Genomic DNA, 16,208 nt, shown 5'->3' with positions numbered 1-16,208 from the left:
TGGGAGATGGATGTATGAGTCTTTGGTGACAGGAAGGTCATTTATAATGTATAAAGTCATGTTTCTTTTGTAGAACATCTTCTTGTAGACCTTGCCTACAGTCAGTGGGAGCTTGGACAACTCAGCAGAGTAGAAATTTCAGCATGTATTCAGGGGGAGCATAACCTTTTTCCCTTGATGTCAAAGGGGGAGAATGATTTTGAGTGACTTGGGGTTGCCATCAAGTCCAAAGGGGGAGATTGTTGGCATTATGTCACAGGTTTGGCACTATGACATAGGTGTTGTCATTGATTGCAACTCACTCAAAGGGTAGATCACAGTTCAGGCTCTCAAAATGAAAGAAAATGAGGTATACGCAAGTTCCTCTTAACAAAATCGCGTATAAACGCGGGTGTACCGATCAAAAGGCGAGTATACGTATGCACGCACTTTCATGCAAAGAAAAGCGCGTATATGTGGGAAAACTTATGGTTGGTCCATGGTATTTAATTCGACGTACTTGAACCTATGGTTTTGGTCCTTGGTATTGCATCCAAAGTGTTGAACCCAGGTATTTAGTCCTAGTATTGGATCTCTATGGTTTTGGACCATGGTTTGAGTAAGGCCTAAGTCTATAAAAGGGAAGGAGATCATTTGGCAAGGCAATCATCTGAAGTATTGAATATCTTATGAAGATCAAGATCTAGAATGCTGTCATTGGGCTATGGTGCATAACTAGATCTGAATCAAGCTGGAACCTGAGCGTAAGGAGAAGAATAAGTCCTATTGATGAGTCAAGATCTTAAGGCGGTTTGAAGAGAAGTATCTTTGTGTGATTTTTTATATTTGGTGCATGACGTGATCTATAAATATGATAATCTGGGTATAACTAATGTCTGAATAAGTAAAAAGGATAAATTATCTTTTATAGATCTGTACGCAGGTTCAGCGCAGTAGAGGCGCGTATACACGCTGGTTCACTAACTTAAAACAACGTATACGCTGGTTGGCCTTGATACAGAAGCGTATGCACGCAGGTTTCACATATTGAAGTAGCGTACATCTCATGAAATATGTTTTAGCTACTTCTGTTTATTGTTGCAGTGCTCAGGGTTCGGAATTGGTGTTTGGTTACTGGTATTGTTTTCTGGTTACAACATTCTGAGAAGTTATTTGTTGATTCAGTATTTGTTTGTACAAAGGAGTTTGGTTAATGTAGATATACTTGATGTTTGATTGATATTCATGGATCTAGTATGAAAATTTATGAAACGTGGTCCCTAGAAGAAAAGAGAAGGTTGTAGCCTTTTGTGGGTCAGCACCTACATACTAGTACCTTAGTTAGTAAAAGAGCTAAGGGGATTGTAGCTCCCTTCCAGTAGAAGCTGGAGAACGAGAGAAGGTTGTAGCCTTCTGTAGGTAGCAGCCTGCGTATTGGTATAAGACTGCACCAGTACAAAAACATTGTAAAAAGAAGTTTCTAATTGAAAGAAGATAGAGACGAATTGCAGCAAGTGGTTTTCACCCACATTGGGTTTCCACCTTATATCTTGTGTTCTTATGTGTGATCGCCTGTTCTGTTTTACTGTTCTTGGTTTCTATTCATATGGTTTGATGCACAGATTAATGATCAACATCTAAAGAATAATTTAAATTACAAGTTTGCTTATATATGCTTGTTTCCTTAACTGAAGTTGCGTACATACGCGGTATTTTCTAACTGAAGTAGTGTATACGAATCTGATTGTGAAATGAAAAATAATTGACCTGATAATACTGATTCACCCCCCCTCTCAGTATTATTTCCAACACATGTATCAGGTTTACATCTCCCTTCTAGTTGTTATATTGATGCTAAAGGTGCCAACTCTGATACCAATTGTTGGAAAATAGGAAAATACTGAAGAGGGCCCCCGGGGGGGGGGGGGGGCGTGAATCAATATTTTATAAATTTTAACAAATTTAGCCAATTCCTTTAACAATGAGCACAATTATTTAAATATTCAACAATCAACCATGAAATCAATACACAACAATAGTATCAACATCACACACATAAGAAACGCATAGAGACACCATATATGCATGGAAACACATAAAGGGAGAAAACCACCAATCTTTCTATTTTGATGCAAGCACCAAATTCTTTTTTACCTCATATTATGTAGGAACCAACCTACATGAGGCTCCAATCTCTGTTTTTCTTTGCAAGAACCCACTTGTCAGAAGCACCAACTCCCACTGTTCATAGACATCAACCTGTTAATCATCTTCTGACACCTACATGGAGGAGACACCAATCCCCTGATAAATGAGGAAAATATTTGTTCTCACACATTCTTATGATCTTGTTTTAGCAACAATCTCTCTATTTGTGATCCTTTGCACTTTTCTTTACAAAATCTTTAACATTCACTTAATCTCCTCCTAAAGACTTTGCTTTTCTCCTTCTATTATTCGTGTGCTTCAAACTTTTGACATTTAATAGGTTTTACAATATCTTATTGTTTCAACAAGCTCTCTCAGTTTCTCACACTTTTTATATGATTAAAATAAGAGCCAAAATTTTGATTGCAACTTGAAGAATCAATACATAGTAGTCTCAGTTATGTCTTTTCACGTTCATAAAATATCAAAAATGAAATCGCCTTAGATCATGCCTTTTGAGTGCGCTGGTTTCTTTGTTTCATGTTCACACTGAACACAACACCAAATTTTAAAGAAAAATGAAGCACCAAGCATCAAAAATCATTTTAATGTTGAACACAACAAAATGTCAAATTTATTTAATATACAAAAAACAAATTTTTGGAATATACAACACCAAATTTTCTTACAGAACACCAAATTTATGAGTTCCTTGAGGTCGGTTCCGTGGTCCATAGGACCTTATGTGAGAACCAAATGATTAAACTTTTCAACACATAATCCAGTATCTGGGTCTTTCAATACTTTTCCATTGTGCAAATTCTCAGCACCCCATATTTGTTTATGGGGAGGATTACTTTTCCTAGCTCCTGAGGCTTTTAACTGTATTTCATATGATTAATCGTTGGGATCTTGCGTGCTTCAAATATCTAGGAGTTCAAATCATTTCTCATACACCAAATTTTCTCAAGGATTAGATGCTTAAATGACCATTTAAGTCGGATGTATGCCCATTGCCTCATAACCACACATTTTTCGGAAATTCCTTAACACAGAAAACTGTTTACAAACTAACCTCTTGGCATGGATCCCAAGAATGTGCCACATCATCAGATGTAATCATTCTTACATTTCAGTGAATACTATTCCCTTGCATTTTTCTTCTTTCCCTTGCATTCTTTCTCCAAATCCAAGTGAATACTAGAGTGCTTTAAGCATGCTCCAAGATTTCACCATGTGTGCAAGAGTGTGAGAGAATGAGAAATATGAAAGAGAGCTCCAAAACTGAACTGAAAAAAGTTTGTGAACTGATCCTCAAAATCCTTTTAATCATTGAGCCCTCTATTTTCTTCATTTTTCCCTCAATTTCCCTCTCATGCAAATATGTGTCTCTTCACCTTCCTTTTCTCCTATTTTCCTTTATTTCATAAATAAAATGTCAATTATTTCCACTTTACCTGTGCCAATTTCCATATCCATTAATTAATCACCAGTGATACCCATCATTATGTTTTTCCCAACATTCAACATCGAATACGTGTCCCATGACCTTGGTCTTATATTTTATTTACATAAAAAATCAACCAGGGGTTGTTACAAATCCACCCCCCTTGGGAGAACACCGTCCTTGGTGTTTTATGACACCTATGACCAACAAACCACTGAAAATAAAACATACTATCCATGGAACTTTATAACATAGCTAGATGTAATATTTACAATGAATAACTACTACAAGCCATGACCAACATAACAAACATGATAATCATACTGCTTATTGGAGCTTTATAACACATCTCATTGCAACATCTACAACACCATCCATATATAGATACACATATACCAAAAAATCATTTTCCCAAACAACAAATAATGAAGGATACATAGCCTGCATCTGATCAACCATCTCCCGTGTAGCTTCATCAGGCACAAAGTGATTCCACTACACTTTTAACCTACTCGATTGCTTGGTTTCAGAGTATGACTTGTTTCCACTACAATATGCATTGTCATTCTAGCTGGAATTATACCTCTGGTTCCACCTGCAATACAAACCAATCAATCACATGATCAACATCTTGTACATACTTCTTAAGTAATGAAACATGGAAAACATCATGGACTTTCACAGTCAAAGGCAGTGTAAGTTGGTAGGCCACCAGTTCAATCCTCTCAAGAATCTCGAAAGGTTCGTAATACCGAGGTGCCATCTTGGCAAATGATCTAATCCTTAAGGAGTTTCTCTTAGGATTGATGTGCAAGTAAACATGTTCCCCAACTTGAAACTCCTTAAACACCCTGTGCTGATCTACATAGCTCTTCTTCTTGTCGTGTACTACCTTTAAATTCCTTTTAATAACCCGCATTTCATGTTCCATCTATGCCAAAATATTTGGTTCAATCAACACCCTATTCACTGGAACACTCCAGTTGATAAAAGTATTACAACTTCGCCCATAAATAACCTCAAGTTTACTCATCTTCAAGGACTCATGATACTTATAAGATAAATCTACCAATGGTAGATACTCTTTCCACTTCCTTTATTGATGCATGGCATACATCCTCAACATGTCCTCAAGAATCTTGTTGACCATCTTTTTCTGTCCATTTATCTACGGATGACAAGTTGTACTGAAAGCCAACTCTGTTCCCAAGCCTGCAAATGACTCTTTCCAAAACCTAGAAGTGGACTTGGCATCTCTGTCAGAAACAATATTTTTAGGAACACCATGCAATCTCACTATCTCCTTGATGAAAATATGAGCTACCTCACTAGCTGAATTCGTGGACTTAACTATAATGAAATGACATAACATACTTAACTTGTCAACCACAACCATGATGTACTCATGCTGCTTCGATGTCATCAAAAAAACCTGTATTGAAATCCATGGAAATGACCTCCCATTTCCACTCTACAATCAGATTGGTTGTAATAAACCATCTAGATACTTACACTCTGCTTTTATCTACTGAATGTCCAAACGTCTAGAAACAAAATCAACCACCTCTTTATTTGAATTCGGCCAATTATAGAATTTATTAACTGTTATCAATGTCTTCTTATATCCCAAGTGATCTGAATACAACCTAACATGAAACTCCCTCAAGATAAGCTTCTTGAGGTTATTGTCATCTGGTACATAAATCTTGTTCCTGAATCTGACCAAGCCATTTGCTGTGAGGTGATACTCCTCATCCCTATTGCCTTCACCCTACTACTATAACATGTGATTCAACTACTGATACTTGTCATCATGTTGTCCTACTTGCAAGTCTGTCCCATAAGAACTTACTACTGCAATATTATTTACCTGCACTCTTCTACTAAGAGCATTTAACACCCTGTTCTCTTTTCTCTTAATGTACATGATCTCTAAATCAAACTCATTGAGAGTAGCCAACCATCTTGATTGCCTGACATTCAAATTAGGTTGGTCAAACAAGTACCTCAACCCACTGTGATCACTCATTAAGACAAACCTTCTGCTAAAAAGATAACTCTCCACATCTTTAATGCGTGAGTGATAGTTGCCAACTCAAGATCGTGAGTCACGTAGTTCTTCTTGTGCTCATTCATCTTCCTTGACTTATAGCACACTGCATGTACTTCCTACATTGAGACTCCACCAAGTCCTCTCTTGCAAGCATTTGTACATCCCACGAACTCTTTTTCAGGATCTGCAATCTTCAAAACTGGAGCATTTGTAAGCAAATTCTTCAACTTCTCAAAACTAGTTGAACACTCCTCAATCCATTCAAACTTCTTACCTTTTCACTGCAAATATGTAATAGGATAGACAAGCGATGCGATTTTCCTGATGAACTATCTATAATAACTTGCTAGTCCCATAAATGATTTTACCTCATCCACATTCCTAGGAGTTGGCCATTCCATGATAGCTTTGATATTTTCCAGGTCCATTGCTATATATTCCTTGGAAGCAACGTGTCCCAAGTAATGAAATTTTTTCTGAAAGAAACTGCACTTACTAAGCTTGGCATGCAACTGATTCTCTCTTAGAAATCTTAACATTGCTGCTAGGTGTTCTGCATGATCTTCCTCTTTCTTAGAATATATCAATATATCATCAGTTAACACTATCAAAAACTTGTCCAGATAAGGACACAACACACTATTCACCAAACACATGAAAGTGGCTGGAGCATTACTAATACAAAAAGGAACCACTGCAAACTCATAATGCCCATACTCGGTACAAAATTCAGTCTTGTAGATGTCCTCTTCTTTGATGCATACCTGATGATATCCTAATCTCAAGTCAATCTTTGAGAACATGGTTGCTCCCTTCAAATAATCAAACACGCCATCAATCCATTACAAAGGATACATGTTCTTGATCGTCACCTTATTCAACTTCCTGTAATCAATACACAACCTGAGATTACCATCCTTCTTCTTCACAAACAATACTAGTGCACCCCAAGGTGACACATTTTGCCTAATTTATCCCTTATCAAGCATTTCCTCAAGCTGCAACTTCAATTCCTCTAATTTCAAAGTGCTCATCCTAAGGTGCCTTCGATGTTGGTGCTACTCCTGACATCAACTCAATAGAAAAGTCCATTCCCTATGAGGCGGTAACTCTGAAATCTCTGCTGGAAATACATCTTGAAACTACTGCAAAATCGGGTGCCTCTTAAATACTTCAACATCCTCAACATCCTTCCCTTTGTAACTGGAAATATGAATTGCAAACAATACACACACTTTCCTTCTACTTTGCTTTTCCTGCATAGTTGTAACCATTCTCACTGATGTAGGCTTCTTCTTACCCTGCAAGATTCTCTTCTCTCCATCATCATATAGGCACTCAACAACCTTATCATAGTAATCTTCATTAGTCCTGTGAATATACAACCAATCCATAGCCAACAACATACTATATGATCCCAATAGAGGCACACTTAGATACGTTGATGTAGATATACTATTCAACTCAAATCGCAAGATCTCACTCAAAGATGAACTCTTTTCTTAGTACCTGCAATGAGCTACACCAACCAAGACTCTGCATGCACTTCTTTATTCAAGAAAAACTTATCCACCGAGCCATGATTGATATAACTGTAGTAATATCTAAGGTCAATAAAATTAGAAACGATTTGATCACAAATCCTATCTTTGATCTCAATAATAAATGGCTGATGATCAACCTGCCTATCATCCAATGTTGCATAAATTTGAGGAATACTTTGTTCAACATCTTCAACTATTGGTGCCTCCTGAGCACTATAAATATGAGGTCTGCCATCTTGATGCTATGGACAATATCTCCTACGATGATCTCCATGACAAGTCCAACATTGCAAAGGTATCCTGCCATCACCCTTGTTCTGCTCCTTAGACTGAAATCCCTCTCCTCTGTCAATTGCAATGAATTTCTTGTACGACACTGCATTTTCCTTATTAACTGCATCATGAGGTCTTCCTCGCTTCTTATCCCATTTTCCTTTAGTCTTGTTACTACCCTTCCAACCCTACTTAGGCTCTGACTTACGCTTAGACTGTTGATAACAATGTTTCAACTTCCCAATTACTTCCTCCAATGTCCGAGTCTCATCATACTCAATTTGGTCGTTAAATGCTAACAATAATCCACTAATGCATATTTGAACCTTCGTCTTCTCATCCTTAAGATATGGTACATACCTCAATAGCTCCAAAACATATTCGTGTTCTCATCATTTTTCAAAGATCACATATTCAACTCATAGAAATCCTTAGCGTTACTGTCATAATATCTCTATGACAAGTACTTCTTCTTGAAGAGTCTTTTGAACACATGCCAACACAAATCCTCTCTCTTGATGCCTCTAACATGCTTTACATCTTCCCACCAGATTTTTTCTTTCCCCTTGAGATTGAAAATGGCTATCCTAGCTTTCATATTCTCTATATAGTCATGCAACTTGAAAAACTTCTTTATCTCAAGCAACCATGCCTCTACATATTCTGGTTTCTTCATCTCTCCATCGAAGGTAGGAGGCTTGGATTTCTTGAACTCATTCGATAAGTACTGCTTCTCATTCCTCCTATAGGGGCGATAACGATGATGACCATGATGTCTCTCTAATCCAGAACTAGAATAGAACCCATAACCACTACCTCTCCTGCCAGGTGTATCAATCCATATATCACCTCTAACTGTGTCATCCATGTTTGACTTGTGTTCTCCGTGAGACTTGCTACCATACACCCCATTATTCCTTTCCTCCTGTCCATAATTGATCCATGCTTCTCCTTGTCACTGCAATTTGATAAACTCTGAAGAATCAATGCATTGACCTCTACTTTCTTTTCATGTGTCCTGTCAAGTCTTTCCTGTGATTGAATGATCCTAGCATTATCTGCCTTACAACTTATGAACTTTGCCTTTAAAATTCTCAAGGTATCTATTATGTTAGGAGAGTACTCACCTCTTTTCTACTCATATGATCTATAAGGAGAGTCACGTGAACTGTAATCCACCATTTTTCTTGTCATCTCTGATCTTCTACTTCCTGCAAATGTACCATGTCGATAACAAAATATAAACATAATCCAACATACCTTAGTGAATTACAGGGGAGGCTATCTCGTTTGCACATTCAATCCATATTAGCACAAAATACATACATACATACATACATACATACATACATATATATATATATATATATATATATAGATATATATATATAGATAATGAAATCAACATATTAATCATCTCAACCTCAACATCATGATGATACAAGACCACAACAATGACCATCACAATGCGTGAATAGTAAACACATTGACAACTAACATGCATGCATGTCAAACACATAGAAAATATAAACATAATCCAACATACCTTAGTGAATTATAGGGGAGGCTATCTCGTCTGCACATTCAATCCATATTAGCACAAATTACACACACACACACACACACACACACACACACACACACACACACACATATATATATATATATAATGAAATCAACATATTAATCATCTCAACCTCAACATCATGATGATACAAGACCACAATAATGACCATCACAATGCGTGAATAGTAAACACATTGACAACTAACATGCATGCATGTCAAACACATAGAAAATCAGACATGCATACATATTAATCACATTTACCCTGAGGTCCAGTGTTGCAACCTTGCTCCACCATGTAACCACCCCTACCACATTTACCCAATTTAGTCAGTCTGCTAGGGTAAACATGAGATGGATAGTTACTATGACATGACCTGACCTCCAAGCTTTAGGTATGTAGTGGCGCCGACAAATTGACAACTCACAACATCCCTCAAGGCTACAAGACACTTAGGGGCCAAAGGACCATCCCAGATGACCAAAACTTGAGATGGGACTCTTTATCACTACCATAAGCCCACAACTGCATGCATGACAAGGCCAAGGTGTGGTTATAGGCCTCCAACTGCATGCACAACACTACGTCCATGCGATTATAGTCCAAAATATCCAGTTCAAAGGGTGTAGTCCCGAGGTTTGAGCCACTTTTCTAGGCTAGCCTCCAAACCATTGCCCAAAACTTCCTGTAACTTCTAAGAATAATAAATGACATAATAAAAAATATTTTCATACAAAAACCGAACAAGAATTGACCAAGGACATGCCTAGTTCATAACAAACATTTCGTAAACACATGGCAAACATGTAAGGTGTAGGTCATGAATTCATATCTAATCATAATAGTCTGAGAATCACCAAGAAGGCCCTATGCCCTCACCACATAGATGCAAAAACACTTATTAGTCCATGAATTCATGACAATAGCCATAGACAATACACATCATATAACCAACATATAACCAGAAAATAACCAATGTAGAGATCATGGAAACTCAACCATAATATCACCAACATAATCACTACAAATTCTCATAGATCACAATAAGGAAATGTCCCATATTAACTTATGAAAATACCAACCAAGTCAGGGATTTCCATGTACTACCTGACCATAGATTGGGCGGAACCAAATCTCTCTTTCATCCAATCATCCCTGTGCCATATTCCAAGTATGAATGTGGGATCTCATGGAATAAACCAAAACAAAACCAAACCAGGGCTTCCAGAGGCCTAACCACCTCAACCCTCAACCATAATGATTCCACCTCCATCGTTGGACATCACCAACACCAATCAAACTGGTCTCTATCCAAGCTATCCAAGGCGACAAGAACTAGTAACTCAACCCACAACCTTCCAAGGATCTAGAGCGTTTGTCAAACCCGACTCGAGGGACTAGTAACACAATCCACCAAGCATTTGTTCCAATTAGGATCCATGACAAGTAAATCAACCCAAGTTGTTCTAGGGCTTCTAGAGTGTTTTTTCCAACCCACAACCATAAGGAACATGAGCACCAATCAGAAAATAATCTCGTGGAAAAACCCACAAAATCATGGCTATCTAGGAAATGGAAAGGCAAGGCTAAAACCACTGTTACCCCAGGAAAATATCCATTCCAATGACAACACATAACCATAAAGTCACATGCATATGCCATGCAGATAGAAATCAGTAAGGAATCATACATGCAACTTGTTACCTGCAAAGAAAACCAAATGTAGTTTCTTATCCAATTATTCCCTTGCACTTTCCTACTTTCCCTTACTTCTTTCTCCAAATATAAGTGAATACTAGAGTGCTCCAAGCATGCTCCAAGAATGCTCTAAGATTTCTCTAAGTGTGCAAGAGTGTGAGAGAATGACAGATATGAAAGAGAGCTCCAAAACTGAACTGACAAAATTTTGTGAACTTATCCACAAAATCTTTTTTATCATCCATGCCTCTATTTTCTTCATTTTCCTTCATTTCCCCTCCATTTTCCCTCTCATGCAAATCTATATCTCTTCACCTTCCTTTTCTCATATTTACCTTTATTTCATAAATAAAATGCCAATTATTTCCACTTTGCCTTTTCTAATGCCTTTTCCATTAATTAATCACTAGTGATACCCATCACTATGTTTTGCCCAACATTCAACTTGGAATACGTTTCCCATGACTTTGGTCCTATATTTTATTTACATAAAAAATCAACCTAGGTTGTTGCAATTTTTATGAGCTCAAGGGAAGGAAAAATAATATAAGACTTAGCAAGGTAAGCATATAAATCAATGTTGGTCTCCATACTTGCATCGTTAGACACTTTCGATATTGAGTAACCATATTGATTCCTTGTTGGCTAAATTTCCTTAGATATTTTTTAACTTTGGGAACTTTTAGGTCATTGACCTTGGGAATATTAGGGTTGTTGTTAGATTTTCTTAACCCTTCTTTTCTAAGCCACCCAATCCTTCTCTCTGATCCTTCTTTTAATCTCCTCTTGGGAAGGTTTAGGTGCTAAATATATTGCAAGAGTATCTTGGTTTAAGCTTGTATCTTGATCATTTTATAATATATGGACATTATTAATTATGCTTGGCCATCTCCCTAATAACTTGATGCTTGTTTATTTCTCTCACTTGTATGTTGCGTAATTTCCTCACCATAAAAGAAAGTATATTGACTATGAGGAAAGTCACAAGGGTTACACAAACAAAGGTCACCTTGATGAACAATATTACTTCCACTTAGAGGAGTTGGGACCCTTTAATTGTGTTGAGGTTGTCTAGACTTATGCCAAATAACATTTCCTCAAGGTTTAAATCTACTTTGTCTTTCCAATTGATTGATCTTGTTTTGCATTGCTTGATTCTATTATTGGAGAGTTTGCATTTTATTATTATCAAAGCTAGCTTCCATTCACTTTATAGCATATGCTAAATATTTCATCATATTAGTGTAGGTCCAGTGGTGTTGACTACCCGCTTCTTTGACGCATTCTTTGATGAATATGCCCTAGATGTGATGAAAGGTTATAATTTGGAAGATAGCTAGTTCTCTTCAGTCCCTTGTATACCCCTTAGCCTCTTCAAAGTGGTTGGATACTTGTCTCCAAATTGGCCCTTAAAGGCATTTGTGTAATATAGCAAGGCTGCTCCATTACTTTGTTTCATGCTGTTAGGAAAATACCTTAACAATTTTCAAACCTCAAATTATTTCAGGCTTTCAATATATTTCTTCTTCATTTCATGCAATTTTACGAGCATCTATCTACTATTATTTATTATGATCCGCCCCTTGATGAATGCATCATGAAATTCTTACCAAGTCCTAATGCTGTTAACAACCACACCATTGCTCCAAAACTTAACATTTTCCTCTAAGGATAATGAAAATCACTTCATTACCACATCTTCAGTCTCATCATAGACTAAGTTTCCACCAACAACACAATACATTTTGTTTCCATGTTTTCTTATTGACTATATCTTGATGAATACATAATGAAATTATTGTTAAATCCTAAATTATTGACAACCAAAATAGTGTACCAAGATAATATTTTCTGTTAATGACAATGAAGATAACTTCATTAGTATATCTTCATTGTCATTAGGGACTAAGTGTTCACCAAGAGAACAATAAAATTTTGGGATATGCTCCTTAGTTATAATGACATTATTTCTTGAGAATTTAGGAAGTTATATGTCATACTTGTTGGGAATATCATGGGGAAATCTTCAGATTCTAAACATGTTAAGAGGCTTATAAACATTTGTAACCCATGGTTGGGTAGTCATAGTGACTTTCCTTATATGAAATATAAAGGGAATTGGATTTATAGGATTGTTGTGAGAGGAAGATTGAGAAACCTCTTTCATCTCCTCTTATAATATTTTTCAATATTGGAGAAACTATGGTAGAGGGTTTGGTTGGATCTTCTTGTTGAGTAGTCCCCACTTGAGTTCTCTTCTGATGGAGTCGTTAGGTGAGTGATCCTTGAAATGTCTACTCACCAAAAGGAAAATTAAAGCTACAACTTCAAATATTAAGGGTTGCATGAAAATGATAACATTGCCAAAAAACCATTGCCCATATTCATAAATATTATGCTTATCCTCAATGTTATCAAAAACCACAACAATAAAACCCTAAGCCAAAGGTTAAATATTCAAATCATCAGTCAAGAGGGGTTTCCACGTATCAGAAATCGACTTGTGGGGATCGATTAAACCAAAGCCCATTAAATCTATAGATGAAACATTTGTCTCTCTTTTCCTACTTTTTCTTCTTCTAAAACTTAGGTTTTTCTTGCATTTGCTTGCTCTGAGGAGTTGGTCTGAATTTTATAATTCTAAATTTAACTGCTTTGTGGCCAAAATTGTGACAATTATAACATTCAATAATATTGAAAAGGGAGAAAAAAGAGTGTTGTCCCTCATATTATTTCTACTTGAATGTGTAAATATGTTATGTCTATTCGACTGGTAAAAATCATTTCTTTTATTTCTTGTCTCATTTCTTCTAAGTTATGGTTTGTAATTGACAACCTTGTGACTAAAATTCTTACAGATATAACAATAACCATAGAAGAGATTTATGTGCCTGGGAGTAGTTTGTCTTTTTGAAGGTGATCTGTAGGGAATTTGATGACTTGTCTTTGTGAAGGTGATCTCCAGGGAATTTGATGAATTTTTCTTTGAGGGAAGCAAGGATTTTGCTGATTTGTTGCTTGATATTTAAATTTGCTCAAAACTTTGTTATAGAACTTTCTCAACTACTGCTAATTTGTAATGTTACTATGGTGTTGTTGATTTTTCACTTGTTCAGTGTGTGTGATGTTGCCAATATTCTCTGACTGTTGTTGTGATGAATTATTTTCATTTTTCTTATTTTTATGATTGATAATTATTGTACTTCCCTTGAATTCCTTTTCCATTACTTTCTGTGAGTGCTTTGATGAATTTGATAGTTCTTTTATCTTCATGTTTCTTCTTGCTAGTTGCTCCCTCATAACAAAAGGCAATTTTTATAAGAGGGGATATCTGAGCATTAATTACTTCATCTAACTTTTCAGATCCTCTAATATGCTTTATATTTTTGTTTTAATTGAGCTTGAGTTTTCTCCAATTCCTTTCTTAGAGAGACTACCTCTTCTTTGATTTTTCACATTCCTAAACTGGAGCATTTGTAAGCAAATTCTTCAACTTCTCAAAATTAGTTGAGCACTCCTCAATCCATTCAAACTTCTTCCATTTTCACTGCAAATATGTAATAGGATAGGAAAGCGATGAGACTTTCCTGATGAACCATCTATAATAAATTGCTATTCCCATAAATGATTTGACCTCATCCACATTCCTAGGAGTTGGTCATTCCATGATATCTTTGATATTTTCCAGGTCCATTGCTATACATTACTTGGAAACAACGTGTCCCAAGTAATGAAATTTTGTCTGAAAGAAACTGCACTTACTAAGCTTGGCATACAACTGATTCTCTGTTAGCAATCTTAACATTGTTGCTAGGTGTTCTGCATGCTCTTCCTCTTTCTTAGAATATATCAACATATCATCAATGAACACTATCACAAACTTGTCCAGATAAGGGCACAACACACTATTCATCAAACACATGAAAGTGGCTGGAGCATTACTAATACAAAAAGGAACCACTACAAACTCATAATGCCCATACCCAGTACGAAATGCAGTCTTGTAGATGTCCTCTTCTTTGACGCATACCTGATGATATCCTAATCTCAAGTCAATCTTTGAGAACATGGTTGCTCCCTTCAACTAATCAAACAAGTCATCAATCCATGAAAAAGGATACATGTTCTTGATCGTAACCTTATTCAACTGCCTATAATCAATACACAACCTGAGATTACCATCCTTCTTCTTCACAAACAATACTAGTGCACCCCAAGGTGACACACTTGGCCTAATGTATCCCTTATCATGCATTTCCTTAAGCCACAACTTCAATTCCACTAATTTCAAAGTGCTCATCCTTTAAGGTGCCTTCTATGTTGGTGTTGCTCCCGACATCAACTCAATAGAAAAGTCCACTTCCCTATGAGGTGGTAACTCTGAAATCTTTGTTGGAAATACATCTTGAAACTACTACAAAATCGGGTGCCTCTTAAAGACTTCAACGTCCTTCCCTTTGTCACTGGAAATATGAACTGCAAACAATACACACGCTTTCCTTCTACTATGCTTTTCCTGCATAGTTGTAACCATTCTCATTGATGTAGGCTTCTTCTTACCCTGCAAGATTCTCTTCTTTCCATCATCATATATGCACTCAATAGCCTTATCATAACAATCTACCTTAGTCTTGTGAATATGCAACCAATCCATAGCAAACAACATACTGTATGATCCCAATAGAAGCACATTTAGATACATTGATGTAGATAGACTGTTCAACTCAAATGCGCAAGATCTCACTTAATGATGAACTCTTTTCTTAGTAACTACAACGAATTGCACCAACCAAGACTCAATAAAAAGATAAACAGTTTGTTCACAAAGCTGACCTTCGATCTCAATAATAGATGGTTGATGATCAACCTATCTATCATCCAATGTTGCATACATTTGAGGAATACTTTATTTAACATCTTCAACTATTTGTGCCTCCCGAGCACTATAAATATGAGGTCTGCCACCCTGATGCTATGGACAATGTTAGGCCCCTATACTACTAGTGTAACCCCTTATAGTTATTAGTACAATCCCCTCATTATATTATTGTACCCATGTAGTCCCCATATTGTTATTATTGTGCCCATAGAAGCCCACTATTGTTATAATTGTGCCCTTACATTATTATTGTTATGTCGACTCTAATTATATTATGACCCCTTAGACTCCTATATATAGAAAGGAGGTCTTGTCATTTATATCATCCAAGAATTGTTCATTTGTGTAATGTAAAGGAGGTTTCCCCCTCGAAGAGGCTGAAATCTAAGGAATTGATCTATCTTTTCTATCTTTTTGTTAGATGGTTTCATAAAATTTGGTATCAGAGCTTTGGATTCTAGGGTTTCGCTGCTCTAAACAGGTCATCGTGGAATTTTCGCTATAAATTTTTTCTGTGACGTTTAAGAAGCGAAAAAAAAAAAATTTGAGACGAAATATTGTTGAACCTCGGGTCTGAATTTCATATCTTATCTCGCTATATTTTCAGAGATATGATCTAA

The sequence above is a fragment of the Pinus tabuliformis genome, chromosome 8, assembly GCF_031772625.1.
Source record: "Pinus tabuliformis cultivar Carrire ecotype Pingquan chromosome 8, CPIR1, whole genome shotgun sequence".
NCBI classification, from domain to species: Eukaryota; Viridiplantae; Streptophyta; class Pinopsida; order Pinales; family Pinaceae; genus Pinus; species Pinus tabuliformis.
The sequence above is the reverse complement of the archived record's forward strand: the minus strand, read 5'-3'. Positions refer to the sequence as shown.